Genomic DNA, 14,449 nt, shown 5'->3' with positions numbered 1-14,449 from the left:
TGTCTTTCTCTCTCTCTCTCTCTGTCTTTCTGGCAAGCACACGTGCCCTGTAGCAAAAACCTCTCAAAAAAAAAAAAAAATCATCCAGGCACATGTTTGTGTGTGCCCAAGATCCTGAGAGGGGAATGAAGAAGGGATTGCGACGTGGCCAACCTCCCTGGGGGGTGATTTCTCACTTTCTGTCTCTCTGTCTCTCTGGCAAGTGCACGCACGTGCCCTATAGCAAAAATACCCCCGAAAAAAAAAAAAAGCATTCTTAAACAAACAGAGATTGGGACCACAGGTGATATAATGGTTACATCGCTGGACTCCCATGTAGTCTACCATGGCTCAAGTCCCAGACCCAGTGGCTTAAACTCATGCCAAGAAAGAGAGTGTGCATGCCCAAAATCCTGAGAGGAGAATGGAGAAGAGATTACGCTGTGGTCATTCCCCCTGGGCAGTGATTTCTCGCTTTTTGTCTCTCTCTGTCTCTCCAGCCAGTGTACATGTCCTATAGCAAAAATCTCTCTGAAAAAGAGAGAGAGAGAGATGAGGCCAGTAGGTGGTGTGGTGGTTAAGGTGCTGGATTTCCACATGGCCGACTGTGGTTCCAGTCTCGGATCTGGCAGCTTGAAAATCACACCAGTCATATTGTTCATGTGTGCCCAAAATCCCAGGAGGAGAAGGGACTGCAGCGTGGCTACTGCGCCCTCCCCCCTCCCCCGCCTCAGGTGGTGCTTTCTCACTTTCCCTCTCACTGTCTCTCTCTGGTGAGTGCACGAGCCCCATGGCAAAAACCTGAAAGAAAGAAGAAAGAAACAAAGAGAAAGAAAGAAAGGAAAGGAGAAAAGAGGAAAGAAGGAAAGAAGAAAGAAAGAAAGAGAGAGAGAGGAAAGAAAGAGAATCAGCCGGGCCCTCATATTGGACAAGCAGCTGAGAGTGGACCTGGCTCCAGAAGAGGGCCTGGCTGTGTGTTGTAAGCCACCTCTCCACCTGCCCCTTCACTACAAGGAGCCAGATTTGTAACCCGTTCCACCTGGCTTCCAGATATCTTGGGGGCTGCCATTGCATAGCTGAACACTGCCCTCAGCCTGCCATGCAACCAACCCCGGTATTTCCCAAGCCTGGCTGCATGCAGGGCTGTAGGGTAGCCACCCAGGAGATGCCAGGGCACCCAGGCCACTGTGCTGGGATTCAGCTCTGATGTTAGGAACATGGCTGACCCTTGAGCTGAAGTTGGCCACTCCCACACACTGTTTGCTCAGGTCTCATGGCAGTTTTGTTTTCCTGTCCACGTGTGAGCACAGAATAAACTAAGTTATCCCAAGAAGCCCGTATCGATATTGTGGGCACGGGTGGGTAGGGGCTGAAGGAGGGGTGACCGATGTGGGCATGTCTAGGAGGGTGTTGCTCAGGTCAACAGGAGCCATGTCTATGAGGAGAACCTGAGACTACATATGGAGAGTCCAAATCCTGTGGCCCAGAAGAGGGCAAGCCCCAGGCCACTAGGTGGCATGGTGGTTAAGGCGCTGGACTCCCACACGGCTGACCACAGTTCGAGTCCCAGACCCAGCAGCTGGAAACTCACACCGGGAGCATGTGTGTGCATGGCCAACATCCCAAGAGGAGAATGGAGGAGAAGAAATTGCAGTGTGGCCATCTCCCCTGGGGGGTGATTTCTCACGTTCTGTCTCTCTGTCTCTTCAGTGAGTGCACGCGCCCTATAGCAAAAATCTCCTGGGGGGGCGGGGCGGGGGAGAAGAAGAGGCAAGTCCAATGAAATTTTGCCTCACTAGGAGACGTCATTCCAGCGACAATGGCAGGTGTCTACTGGGCACTTACTGGGAGCTCGGCCGTGTTCTGTGTGCCCTAAGTGCCTTAACTAACGAAGCCATCCACAACAACCTATGATACAGAGGCTGTCACCCTTTCGCAGCTTTGGAAATCGAGGCACAGAGGGGTGAAATGAGCCCCAGTGAGCAAGTGGCAGAGCTGTAGTTCTCCCTCTAACCCACTCTGCCTCTCAGAGGGAGTGAGCGCGGCAGAGCTGTGAGCTGGTGGGTGAGGAGCCCAGAGTATTGGACTGGAGGGTCAGCAAACGCCCTCCCTAGGGATTCTACCTCGTGCTTTTCTCTAGACTTAAATGCTTAAGTCACATAACAGGGAACAAAGAATGTGAAAAAGCAGCCGCTTGTCCAGAACCGTGCAGCAACCTAGGGTAGAAGTGGAGGTGGTTTCAGCCTCTACTACTCCGCCAGCCTCTCTGGGCTCACTGCCCTGGGTGCCCACGCACTCCTGCCTTCCTGCTCTGCGTTGCTCCTGTAAACCCCTGGGGTCCACTTTCTGGGCTTCTCTGCCCTCCTCCTTTCCCTCTGATTATCAAAACCTTTCAAGACTCAGCCCAAATCTCACTTCTAGGAAGCCCTCGCTGCCACCCCTGGTCGAACGACTATGTCTCCAGCCCGTGCTCTGAGACGGGACGCTTTGTCAGCATCGATCGCAATTCACCTGTATTGGGCAGGTCTGTGTCCCTGGAGGCAGGACTGTAAGGTTTGCTCAGTGTGTACTGACACCTGCCCCAGGTAAGAGGTCACGGGGGGGTCGTCAGGACAGATGCCTTCTCATTTCCCTTTCTTTGTCTCTCTCTGGTGAGCGCATGTGTCCTCTGGCAAAATAATAAATGCATAAATAAATAAACGCAGGTGACGGGCCAGCACTGTGGTCGGTGGTACCACACTGCTCAGATGCACCAGGATCCTACATGGCAGCGACGGTTTGGGTCCCCGGCCTAGTGAGCCTGAAACCTGCTGGGCATGTCCTGAATGCCCAGGAACCCCTGGGCTAGAGACCTGGAGGGAGAGGACGATGACGTGAGCAGACACTGCGAGAAGTGCGCTTCTATTTCCCTCCTGCGCTCTCTCCGTCTCTCATCTCTGCACGCGCATGTCTATAATGAATGTGTGCCCCCGTGTCTGTGTGTGTGTGTGAGCATCCAGTCAGTGTGTGTGAAACTGCGTGTTTATGTATGCACCTGCACATGTGTATCCATGTCTGTGCGTGCCCATGTGTGACGAATGTGCATGTGCGCTGCCTGCCCGGGGAGAGGCAGGGGAGCAGGGTACGTTCTGTGCACTTGCTGGTCTGTTTGTGGGCAGGAAGATGGGGTGGGTCTGGGTGTGGCCGGGGGAACAGGAGCTATGTTCTCTGTGAGGGAGGATTTCTTCCTTTCCTTTCCTTTTTTTTTTTAGAGAGATTTTTGCTATAGGGCATGTACAGAGAGAAACAGACAGAAAGCAAGAAATCACCCCCCAAGGGGATGACCATGCTGCAATCCCTTCTCTCTGGACTTTGGGCCCGCACGCACATCGCTTGGCATGAGTTTTAAGTCACCGGGTCCGGGACTCAAACTGTGGTCGACAACGTGGGAGGCCAGTGACATAACCATTATGCCATCTGCTGGTCTCCGTGAGGGAGAACTTCTGCCCAGGTGCTTGTGAATGGACGGGAAGTGAGGTGGGGCAGCCATCTTTCTGGCCGAGGCCCTGTCTGTCCTGCTCATCCTTCCTGCGGTCACACCTCCAGGGCAGCCACCTTTCCCAAAAGTGCCGCAGGTTGGTGCTCGGCCTGGGCTGGGCTGCCCAGCAGGTAGGCACGTTGTCTTGGAGGCCCCGAGGAAGGATGAGTCAGTCTCCGAAAGTCGGACATGAGCCTGTGGGAGTACGGGTTGGGAGCATGAGTTCACTTACACGTCTCCCAAAGTGGCCGACAAACAGGTGCCTGCCTGGGGGGAGACCCTGTCCTAGGATGGCGGGGTTGCACAACTGGGAGGCTCTGTCTGTTCTCGTAGTGCAGACGTGGGGGACGCTGCTCACCAGATCCCCAACGACTGGAGGGCTTTGGGTCAGCACTGGTTTTATTTATTTAATCATTTATTTACCCCAGAGGACGTGTACTTCGGGCACACACGCACACATGCCTGATGAGTTTTTCAAACCTCTGGGGTCTGGATTTGAACCGTGGCTGACCAGGTGGTCTCTGACTTTCTATGCACATTAGCTGCTGAGCTGTGGGCCCAGCCCTGGGGGCCAACATTTGAACTGAGTCATAAATGGTTAGGAGACTGCCCTAGGAAGGGGCTGAGGCTGTCCTAAGGCAAGGAAGTGCAGGGTATGCCCAAGAAACGTGGAGCCACAGGATCCTGAAGGGCCCTCCGGAGTCGCGTGTCAGTGGGAGGAAACCAGAACTCAGAGAGAGCAAGGGCTTCTAAGGCCTAGAAGCAGAAATGAGGCCTTCTGGCTGCAGATCAGAGCCCGTTCTGCTACCCCAGAAGGCCCACGAGGGAGAAAGCTGGGGTGTCGGGGAGCCGATTTTGCTTCCTTCATGCTCTCTTTCTATTGGATCATCAGAAAAATCATGACATATGTTTTCATGTTTTTCTATGCAAAAATGAGTCATGGCTTTTCTGACAACGCAATAGTTACTTATGGTGGTGGGGGCAGTACCCCTTACAGGGGCTTGCCATGTCACGATCCTTCCCCCAGTCTCCCAGCTAGCCAGGCTCACACATACGCCCAATGTGTTTGGGGAGGCCTGGGACCCAAACCCTGGTCTCCCACGTGGTACCAGCATTGCACAGCGGCACCCAACCACACGCACCACCACAGCAGAGCCATCCTTTGCCCTCTTGTTCCCCACAAGAACTGAATCAGGGGGTTCCCATTCTTTGCCTCCTCCTGCCAGCAGCTAGCTGTGTGGTATTGAAAAAGTCACTTTACATCTCTGGGCCCTTCCTCTAAAACATGAAGGAGGTATAAGGCCTTGCCTCCCTGGGAATGCCAACTCTGACTCCCTAGCAAGTCAAAACTCCTCCTATCCCCAGCACCCGGCAGAAGACACCGCACAGCGAGGGGGTCTGGATACATGTTTTTTGAAAGAATTATTATTATTTTACAATTCTATCAGAGTGAGACAGATAGGGAAAGCGAGAAAGCAAGTCACCAGGTCTGGGACTTGAACCACGGTGGGTCATGTGAGTCCAGTGCCTGTAACTACCATGCCACCTGCCGGCCCCCTGAGTGACTGTCTTTGAAGGAAGAGAGGAAGGAATGAGGAGCTGTGTGTGACTTCCCCACTGCTCTCCTTAGAGAGCACAGCCTCTCTCCTCCCAGGCAGGACACGCAGGGAAGGAGGCCCAGATCACAAAGACCTTCAGAGGACCTTTCAGAAGGAAGGCAGGGCCGATAAGCTAGCTGCACAGAGGCCCTCGCTTCTCCCTGTCCCAAGCTGGACACCCCAGAGAACGCCCTTCTTCACAGCCTCGGGCTTGCTTGCTGGAAGAGGGAAACAGATTCTGGGGGACCCAGAGGAGCCCTGGACTCCCTTTCCTCACTCTCCCTGCCTGCCATATAGCTTCTCTTCCCCAGAAAGTGTCCCAGAACAGTCTGTGGCCTAGTGGATGGGGGAGCTGGATCCCACATGGCCTACAGAGTGGTTCAATTCCGGCCCCAGCGGCTTCTGGGCACATGTGTTCTTATGTACCTAGAATCTGCCAGTATAGAGAAATGGAGGAGAAGGGGTTGCAGGGTGACCAGACTCCATCGAGGGGTGCTTTCTCCCTCTCTGTCTCTGGCAAGTGTGTATACACGCACGCGCGTGCATACACACACACACACACACACACACACAAAAGCAAAAAGTGTTGCAACTCTCTGGTGCCGACTCTGGGGGCTAGCCCCCAAACTGCTGTTTCCAAGGCCAGGGATTTCTTAGTTTCTTTTCTCTTCTCCCTTCTCCTCTTCTCTCTTGTCTCCTCTCTCCTCTTCTCTTTTTCTTTCTCTTTGCTTTTTTTTTTTTTTTTTAGAGAGTTTTTTTGCTATAGGGCACATGTGCTCACCAGAGAGACAGAGACAGAGAGACAGAAAGTGAGAAATCACCCCCAGGAGGGGATAGCCAAGCAACAATCCTTTCTCCTTGCAGGATTTTGGGCTCACATGCACACATGCCCAGCGTGAGTTTCAAGCAACCAGTCCGGGGCCGGAAACAGGGTGGGCTGGGGCTGGCAGTGGCATAAGGGCTATGTTCCTGAACTCCCTTGTAGTCAACCACAGTTCAAGTCCCGGACCCGGTGGCTTAAACTCACATGGAGCATATGTATGTGCGTGTCCAAGATCCTGAGTGGAGAATGGAGGAGAAGGGATTGCAGCATGGCCGTCCCCCCAGGGGGTGATTTCATTTCTCGCTTTCTGTTTCTCTGTCTCTGGCTGTCTGGTGAGCACACGTGCTCTATAGCAAAAACCTCTCAAAAAAAAAAAAGAAAAAGAAAAAGAAAAGAGAAAGAAACAGGGTGGGCTCTGTGGGAGTCCAGCAATGCAGTCATTATTCCCTCTGCTGTTCCTGTGACCCCTTAGCTTTTAAAGTTTGAATAACCCTCCTTTTTGGAGATCCCCTTTCTGTGTTAAGAATTTTATTGGCAGGAACCAGCAGTTAGTGTAATGGCTATGTCGCTGGACTCCCACATAATCGACCGCGGTTCACGTCCCGGACCCGGTGGCTTAAAACTCACGCAGGGTGCGTGTGCGTGCGTGCCCAAGATCCCGAGAGGAGAATGGAGGAGAAGGGATTGCAGCGTGGTCATCCCCCCCTGGGGGGTGATTTCTCGCTTTCTGTCTCTCTGTCTCTCTCTGTCTGTCTGACGAGCACACGTGCCCTATAGCAAAAACCTCTCCAAAAAAAAAAAAAAGAATTTTATTGGCCACTTCCCTCTGCTGTGATAGTGGCTGTATTCAATAGTGGCTGTATTTCTTTTTAACTTTGTAACACATGAAATTAATTTATGGTGATAGAAATCAGAATTGTGTCTGCCTCTGGGGTGGGGACAGACTGGAAGGGGGCGTGAGGGATGTTAAGGGTGGCGAAAGTATCCGAAATCTTCATCTAGATGATGGTCACACGGACACATACGTTTGTCAAAATTGACCAAACTGCGCACTTGACATCTGTACCTTTCACTGTATGTACAAAGCACAGGGAGGGGGCCGGCAGGTGGCGTGGTGGTTAAGGATGCTGGACTTCCACATGGTCGACTGTGGTTCAAGTCCTGGCTCCTTTCTCACTTTCCTCTGTCCTTCTCTGGTCAAATTTGAAATAAATAAATAAATAAATAAAAGTCAAATAAAATAATTCTTTAAAGAAAGAAGGCACAGGGAGGTCTTTGGAAAGTTCATGGAAAATGTATATTATGAAAAAGTTATTCTCTCTCTGGAGAGCTCACGCGCCCTATGGCAAAAACCTCTCCAAAAAAAAAAAGGTTATTCACAAATTTAAAAATATTTTTGCACTCACCTAAGCTTGTATTTTAATTCTGTTTCCATGAACTTTTTGAAGTTCCCCAAGAATGTCAATGTTTCCTCAATAAAGTACTTCTAGCACTTAAAAGACACACACACACACACACACACACACACACACATACGGAAAAGCACCTAGAGCTGACATGCTTGGTTTAATGACTTCTAAACCAACACCTGTGAAAACACCACTCACGATGCCTAGTGGCCCCCAAGTGGCCCACAGTATCTGGCTATGGTCAAGTGTCTCTGCAGGGACACCAACACTCACAGACTGGACACCTCAACTCTACGCTGAGTGCCTCTTCTCCCAGCTTACAGGGATCCAGAGCCCAGGGATGGGGCAGAGCCATGGGCTTTGGAACCTAGGATCTCACGTCCCTGTAACCCAGGCCTGACTGCAACTCCTGTCCTGGTGAGTGGAAGGAACAGAAAACACACCAGTTTCCCCTTTCTGGGAGGGGAGTTTCCGTATGGGCCTCTCCCCGGCCTGAGTCTCGGCTGGGGGGTGGGGATCATCCCCAGTGAGAGTCCAGGAGAAAAGTGCCTTCCCTGTATCCCTGCTAAAAATAGCCCCAGGCAGGGCCGCTTCCCTGAGCAGCGGGAAGGACCAAGCAGGGTTTTGCTTTTTGCTTTAAACCTAGAGGCGGCTCACAGTTGGGGGCCAGGGGGGTGGGAGCCCTGGCAGTCCTCAGTGGACCCCACCCCCAGCTGCAGCTGGCCCTCTCAGGGGGTGCCTGACGGGTGTCTGCGCGCACGTGCACATGCGGGGACAGGGCCTCCCAGCCTCAGAGCAGGAAGCAGGGGACTCCCAGCGACGGGTGGGGAGGGGTCTCTGTCCTGCTGACACCGTGTGCAGCTGGAGGGGCAGGCGTGTCACGTACTCCACGGGGTTCCCTCCTGCTCTGAAAAACGTCCGTCTCCATAGCCACGCCAGGCTCCCAGAGGGACCTCAGGCTTCCACCGTGGCTGCCTTCCTTTCAGGGGCTCCTGGAACATTCCAAGACTAGCGCTTGTCCCTTCCCAGTCCCTGACTTTGGCTTCCGCTCTGCCCAGAGTTCGTGAGGTCCTGAAGAGAGGTGGGTCCTGTGGCGAGGAATTCCCCTGGAAACGGGAAGTACGAGATGTGTCAACGTGGGATCCTAGCGGAGGAGTGCCGGGTTGAGCAAGGGGGACGGGGCCCAGCGGCGCCGCTGCTCTCTCCACCCCGCGCCTGTCTCCCGCATGCACCTGAGACCTGACGGTTGGTCTTCCTGGGTGCATGCCTTCCAGCCGCAGCTCCTCAGCCTCAGGATCATTCTGCAGTCGGCCTCCGCGTCCCAAGGTAACAAGAAAACCATCGAATGCGGGCCACATGCCAGGCACTGTGCCTCCCGCCTACCCTAACGTAGGTGATCTTCAGTCCTCCCAGCAAGCCCAGGGTCTTGGGATCCTTACTCACCCTATTTATGGAAGCTTCCAGCACTAAAGTGTTCATCTAGGATCTTACTGGTAGCGCCTGACAGGGCCTGAAGCCATAATTTGCAATACAGAGAACGTCCACAATGCCGTCAGAAATGTTAGAAACTGGGCCTTCCTAGATAATTGGGGGTACTGGGTTGTCTTATGTGCTGCTTTGGTAGAGGAGAGCAGTGATTTTGAGCCAAAAGGTGTACCACCAGCTGTGATTTCAGCTAAGGAACTTAACTATTCTGAGCCTCACTTTCCATCTCCACAAAATGGGTAAGATAATCCTTACGTAGGACTATTTTGCATTGGAACCTAGCCTTTTTTAATAAACTGGACAACTCCTTTACACCTCAAAGTCTTGGCATAGGCCTGGAACATTCAGTTTCCAGATGTTCACGTGACCGGTTTGTTCTTGTCATCCAGGCCCGAGCCCAAACATACCCTCCCTCTGAGCAGCCTTCCCTGACTACCCAGCACGCCCCATCACTGTTGTACCACTGTCGATTTCCTTCTTTGTACAATACTTACTGCGGCTGAACTTGTCCTGCCAATTTGTTTCAATTTGTTTATGACCTGCCCTCCCCCATCTCACCCCACCTGTCAAGGATCAAAAACAAACAAAAAACAAGGATGTATGTTTCTTGAGAGTCCCAGTCAAGCCTGGAACTCAGTGACCCATTCCCATGTTCAGACTAGCACTTGGCAAACATCGGAGCTTACTGAACATTTATGAATGAGTGAAGGACTGTGCTTGATTATACTTAAGCTTCTGACTCTCCCTCCGGCCTTGCTGAGCCAAAGAGCAGTAAATGTAGGTTAACAGGGGCTCAGAGGAGAGTGCCTTGGGCCTGGCCCAGGCCCAGCCCTGAGCCTCAAGGCTGTAGGGAGCCATGAAGCTGCCTGGGCTTCTGGCTGCTCCAGGATAAAGGTCAAGCCTTTTGCTGGAACACGAGGTTCTGCACCATCTGGGCTTGCCTGCCTCTGGCCTCATCTCCCTGGGCTCCCCAACCTGCACTCCTTGTCCAGCCAGACCAAACAACTCCAAGTGCCCGCTGGAGAACATGGGGCCGCTTCACGCCTGTGTGCCTTTAGACACGCTGTTCCTTCCACCTGGAACACCCTGCACCCTTGCTCTGGCTGGCTAGCTCCTCTCCCAGTTGAAGACATGCCTCGTCCTCCGAGCTCTCCCGGAAGCCTCTGCTCTGCCCACACACCGTCCCTGACATCCCAGGGCGTTATAAGGATCTATTTGGTGTGCTTTCCCAAGTAGCTCAGGAGTCTTAAGTCTAAAGTCCAATGTTGGGGTCTCCAGGATGAAGAACAATGCCCGGTGTACAAAGTAGTTGCTTAATAAATACTTAAGCACACAGCTTTGGACTTTAGGACCCAGGCATGAACACAATTCCTGGGGCACACAGGGGCGATCAATAAGTGCCCACTGCACACAGGGACTTGAGCAATCTGACACTGGCAGAAGCTCGGGGCGTGGCAAAGAGTGGGGGTGGGGTAGGAATGGAAGGTGCTTCCTTGGAAGCAAGATGGTGTCCAGAGGGGGAGAAGGCACACGCGACCCTGGTCAATGTCCTAGGAGATTGGTAATCTGAATACAAAAAGCAAAAGTAAGAAGCACAACACGATGGCACCATGTAAACAGGACTCTCAGTGAGCAAGGAGAGAGAGAGAGGAGGAAGGATAAAAGAGGAAGAAGCTCAGAGGGGACACAATGTGCCCATGAGAGTCACGGAGGACCGGAAGCCAGAGAACAGGACAGGCCAACTACATGCAGGATGTCTGGTGACCTTGCTTCATGCCCTGGGGGTAGATAAGGGTGACAAGGGGTAGTGTGGTGCTGTGATCTCTTCCTGGGGTGACAGAGCTGGGTGATAAGTCACCAGGTTTGAGAACATCTTGGGAAATCCCTGCTGTAGCTCAGGAGACGCTCCGAGATAAGAGACAGTGTAAAGAGAGCCACTGTCCGGATGGCAGTCCAAGCCTACCAAGTCCCTTGGCCTTGGCCGAGTCACTCAGCAGCTCTCTCCTCAGTTTTCTCAGCACAGAGGGGGGTATTATTTCTCTTACTTTAGAGGAACATTAAGATCATAGTAGTAGGGCCAGCAGGCGGCATGGTGGTTGAGGCACTGAACTCCCACACGGCTGACCAGTTCGAGTCCCAGACCTGGTGGCTTGCTTTCTCACTTTCTCCATCTCTCTCTCTATCTCTCTATCTGGAGTGCATGTGCCCTATAGAAAAAAGTTTTAAAAATAAATAAATACAATTAATAATTGTTTTTTTAAAATCATACCAATGGGGCTGGCAGGTGGTATGGTGGTTAAGGGTGATGAACTCTCACATGGCCAACTGCAGTTCGAGTCTCGAATCTGGAGGCTTCCTTTCTCACTTTCTCTCTCTCTCGCTCTCTTTCGCTCTGTCCCTCCCTGGTCAAATGAAAATAAATAAATAAAGTTAAATAAAATAATTCTTTTAAAAAATCATACCAGCAGACCCTCAATTTCCTTAGTTGTCAAAGGGAGCTCATAATAGCATCTACCTCCCAGAGTTATTGCAGGGTCAATGAGTCCCCATCTACACAGCCTTCAATCTTAGGTTCAAAACTCTGTGGAGGGGTGAGGGGGGCAGAGAGAGCACCCCCCCATACAAGCAATGTTAATTAGTACATAAGTAATATCACTTGCTCCTGGCCAGATCATAGATGTACTGATCTCTGAATATCGAAGCCACTCTGAGAGGATGAAACTGGTCACAATTCAGAAAAATCATTCAGAAGTCACCAACGTCAAATTCCATTTTGTCCTCTCTGTGAGGGACATGTGACTTCTGGGAGTACGGGGTGGGCAGACCTGCACCCTCCAGGCCTGAACTGTGTTCTCTGTGACCGATGAGGGCATCACAGCCTTTTCCCCAGTTTTCTTTTCTTTTTTTTTGTTAGGCAATCTACACAAAGCCTTCACCTGGCTAGCTGGACAGGAGAAAATTGCTGGTGTGCTTGGGAACCAGGATGTCAAGGAGAGACGAATCCACCTCAAAGACCCAGAGACTCTTTGGACCCAGTTGGGAGATCCCATAGCTTTGGAGGCAGTTTCAGGGCTGGGTGATGGGAGAGAAAAAGGGTCTAGGGGTTCCCTCCAGGGTTCTGTCTGCATCGTACCCTCCCAGCCCCTGCAAGGGTGTAGAACCCAAGGACTGCGAGGGCAGGAGATTCACTTCTGGACCCACCGTGGGGGTTGGGGCGAGAGCCCGGGAGAGGTGGGATGAGAGCAGGGTGACTGACAGCAGGATGCCACGGCTGGAGGAGGAAGTATAAATATAAAGCGGCCAGTGTCGGACTGGACAGAGGCCACATGAAACACACAGTACATTCCGGCCAGCGTAACAAACTGTACCAGCCTTTTGGAGAGCTGGGAGCACTGAGCAGGGGAGGGAAGAGAGCAGAGGTTCCTTCGAGGTTGGCCCTGCCTCCTCCTCCCCCACTTCTCCCACAGCTAGGGCACCGCAGGGAAAGTCCCGATGTTCCTTTTGCAACCACAGGAAACTTACCATCCCTGCTTATGCCCTGTACCCAGTGTTCCTCTCAGCAGCTCCGAACTGGGAGGGAGCAGTGAGTGGGGTGGGGGTGGAGGAGTGCAGGCAGCACAGCAGCTCAGGTAACTTCAGGGGAGGTGGCATCGCTTGGCCACTGACTCAGAGAGTCCCAGCCTAGAAGGGACCCAGAGATGACGGTGAGGAAGGGCCTTGCCCAAGGTCACCCAGTCAGTTGTTCTCCAGGGTGGGACCAGAGTGCACCCAGAACTGGGCAGTGCTGGGTAGCTCTCTTGGGTGTAGCGTGGGAGTGGCAGGCCAGGAACAAGCAGTGCCCAGGGACTGAGGGCGGGGAGCTCAGATCCAAGACAGCCTCTATGCTCTAGTTGGCTCCCCTTGCCTTGGGCACTGTCCCCTCCAACCCCCTCCAACCTCCTCCTCTTATATCAGAGATAATGCATGTAAAGTGCCTAGCAAGGGGGCTGTTTTGTGGTGATGTCAACCAGGGTGAGTCACCTCCACCCCTCTTCTGTCCTCCCACACCCACCCACACACACACAGAGCACAAAGCCTAGAAGCTGCTGAGGTCTTCTGTGGTGCCCCTTCTTCCTCCTGAGACCCTATAGCTGTCACACACGTTCAGTACTCACCACCTGCTGGCTCGGGTTACTGTTTAACCTCATACACTCTGTTTGTCTCTTCCAGTGGCCTGCAAACGGCCCACAGGCAGGGAATCTGTTCAATCCACCCAATATTTATTGAACAACTCCGGTGGCAGGCTTGGCCCCTGGGGGATGAGTTGGAGAAGTGGGGGGAGGCCTCCCAGAAGAAGCAAACTTTGTTTCTGCCTCAAGGACTTTCTAATCTGGTTAGAAGAACAGGATTAGTAAACAGATCGCTAGAATATGAGACAGGCCACACGCTGTGCCGTGAGAAAGGTACAGACTGAGTGTGCCTGGTGTTCAGAGGAGAAAGCAATCAGATTTGGCTGGCACTGTTTCAAGGAAGCTTTATGAGCTGGCGCTTGAGAGATGGGTAGACACAGAGGACGAAGGATGGGCGATGGGCGTTCCTGGCACGCAAATGGCATAGGACACTAGAGGTGGGAAGGGGGGAGATGAAAGGACGTTAGGAATTAGGCCTTAAACTGATTTGTTTGTTTGTTTGCCTTAGGGAGCATGCATTCACCAGGGAGAGACAGAGAGGAAAAGTGAGAAATCAACCCTCCCCCTGTCCCCGGGTGTAGGGGAGGGAATGACCACACTGCAAACTCCTCTCCTCCGTTCTCCTCTCAGAGTTTTGGGTATGCACACACATGAGCCCAGTGTGATTTTCAAGATCACACCGCAGGGTCCAAGACACAAACTGCAATCAGCCATGTGGGAGTCTAGTGCCTTAACCACCACACCACAGGCTGGCCCAGAGTCTTAAACTTCTAATGATATCCTTAGCAGAGCCTTCCACGTGGCAGACCCTCAGTGTATAAATCCTTGGTCCCCTCCTTGGTTTGGAGAGGGTGAGACCTGAGCTCAATGCCACCTTTCTGCAGATGGATGGATTAAAAAGAAATGTCGCTTTGTATAAACCAGGGTTTGGGACTGGACAAAAGGCCGAGTCAGACTCCAGGGACAGTTTGGGGTCACCTTCCTCCACCCCGCAGTCTGGCTGGTGACGGGGTTCTCGTTCTCGCTACTCCTCGCACCCTGCCAGGAGTTTCCCAAACTGTCCGAGGGCTGGGCTTCGTCTGCCAGAGCTGGGAATCTCTGCAGTCTCCCAACTCCAGCTTCTGCAAGGGACCTGGGAAGAGGAACAGTGAGGCTCCACGGGGATCGCTTGAATTAGTCCCCTCAACACGGGCTTCCGTTGTCACGTGACTACGTCCCAGGGCTCCCCAGTCTCAGACTGGCGAGCGTCCAGCTACCCCCTGCCAGACTCCTGGACCCAACGCTCGTGGGGAGCTTTTTTTTCCCCGGGGAGATCTTGCTCCCAACATCTGCCCCCCAAACCGTGCTAACCTAAGCCCCACAATAGCTTGGGGTTCCAGCCCTGGGGCAGATGGGGGGCTAGGTTTCGGTGCCCCCAGGCGGGAGAGCGTGCAGGCTGCAGGCGCCCGCGCCGAGGGTGCGCTCCAGCC

At 52.9% G+C, this 14,449-nt stretch overlaps 1 long non-coding RNA gene across 1 annotated transcript; it reads right to left on the bottom strand.

The window, feature by feature from the left end:
• Positions 1–7,321: 7,321 nt before the first annotated feature.
• On the bottom strand, positions 7,322–13,515 carry LOC102496642 (uncharacterized). The gene is made up of 3 exons (XR_333933.3): positions 12,966–13,515; positions 12,334–12,492; positions 7,322–8,432 (listed from the first exon to the last, which is right to left on the bottom strand). It is a non-coding gene; the product is annotated as an uncharacterized LOC102496642 (long non-coding RNA).
• Positions 13,516–14,449: the final 934 nt, after the last annotated feature.

This window comes from Tupaia chinensis, unplaced genomic scaffold (assembly GCF_000334495.1).
Source record: "Tupaia chinensis unplaced genomic scaffold, TupChi_1.0 Scaffold000116_1, whole genome shotgun sequence".
NCBI classification, from domain to species: domain Eukaryota; kingdom Metazoa; phylum Chordata; class Mammalia; order Scandentia; family Tupaiidae; genus Tupaia; species Tupaia belangeri.
This window is presented reverse-complemented; position numbering and strand designations above follow the sequence as displayed.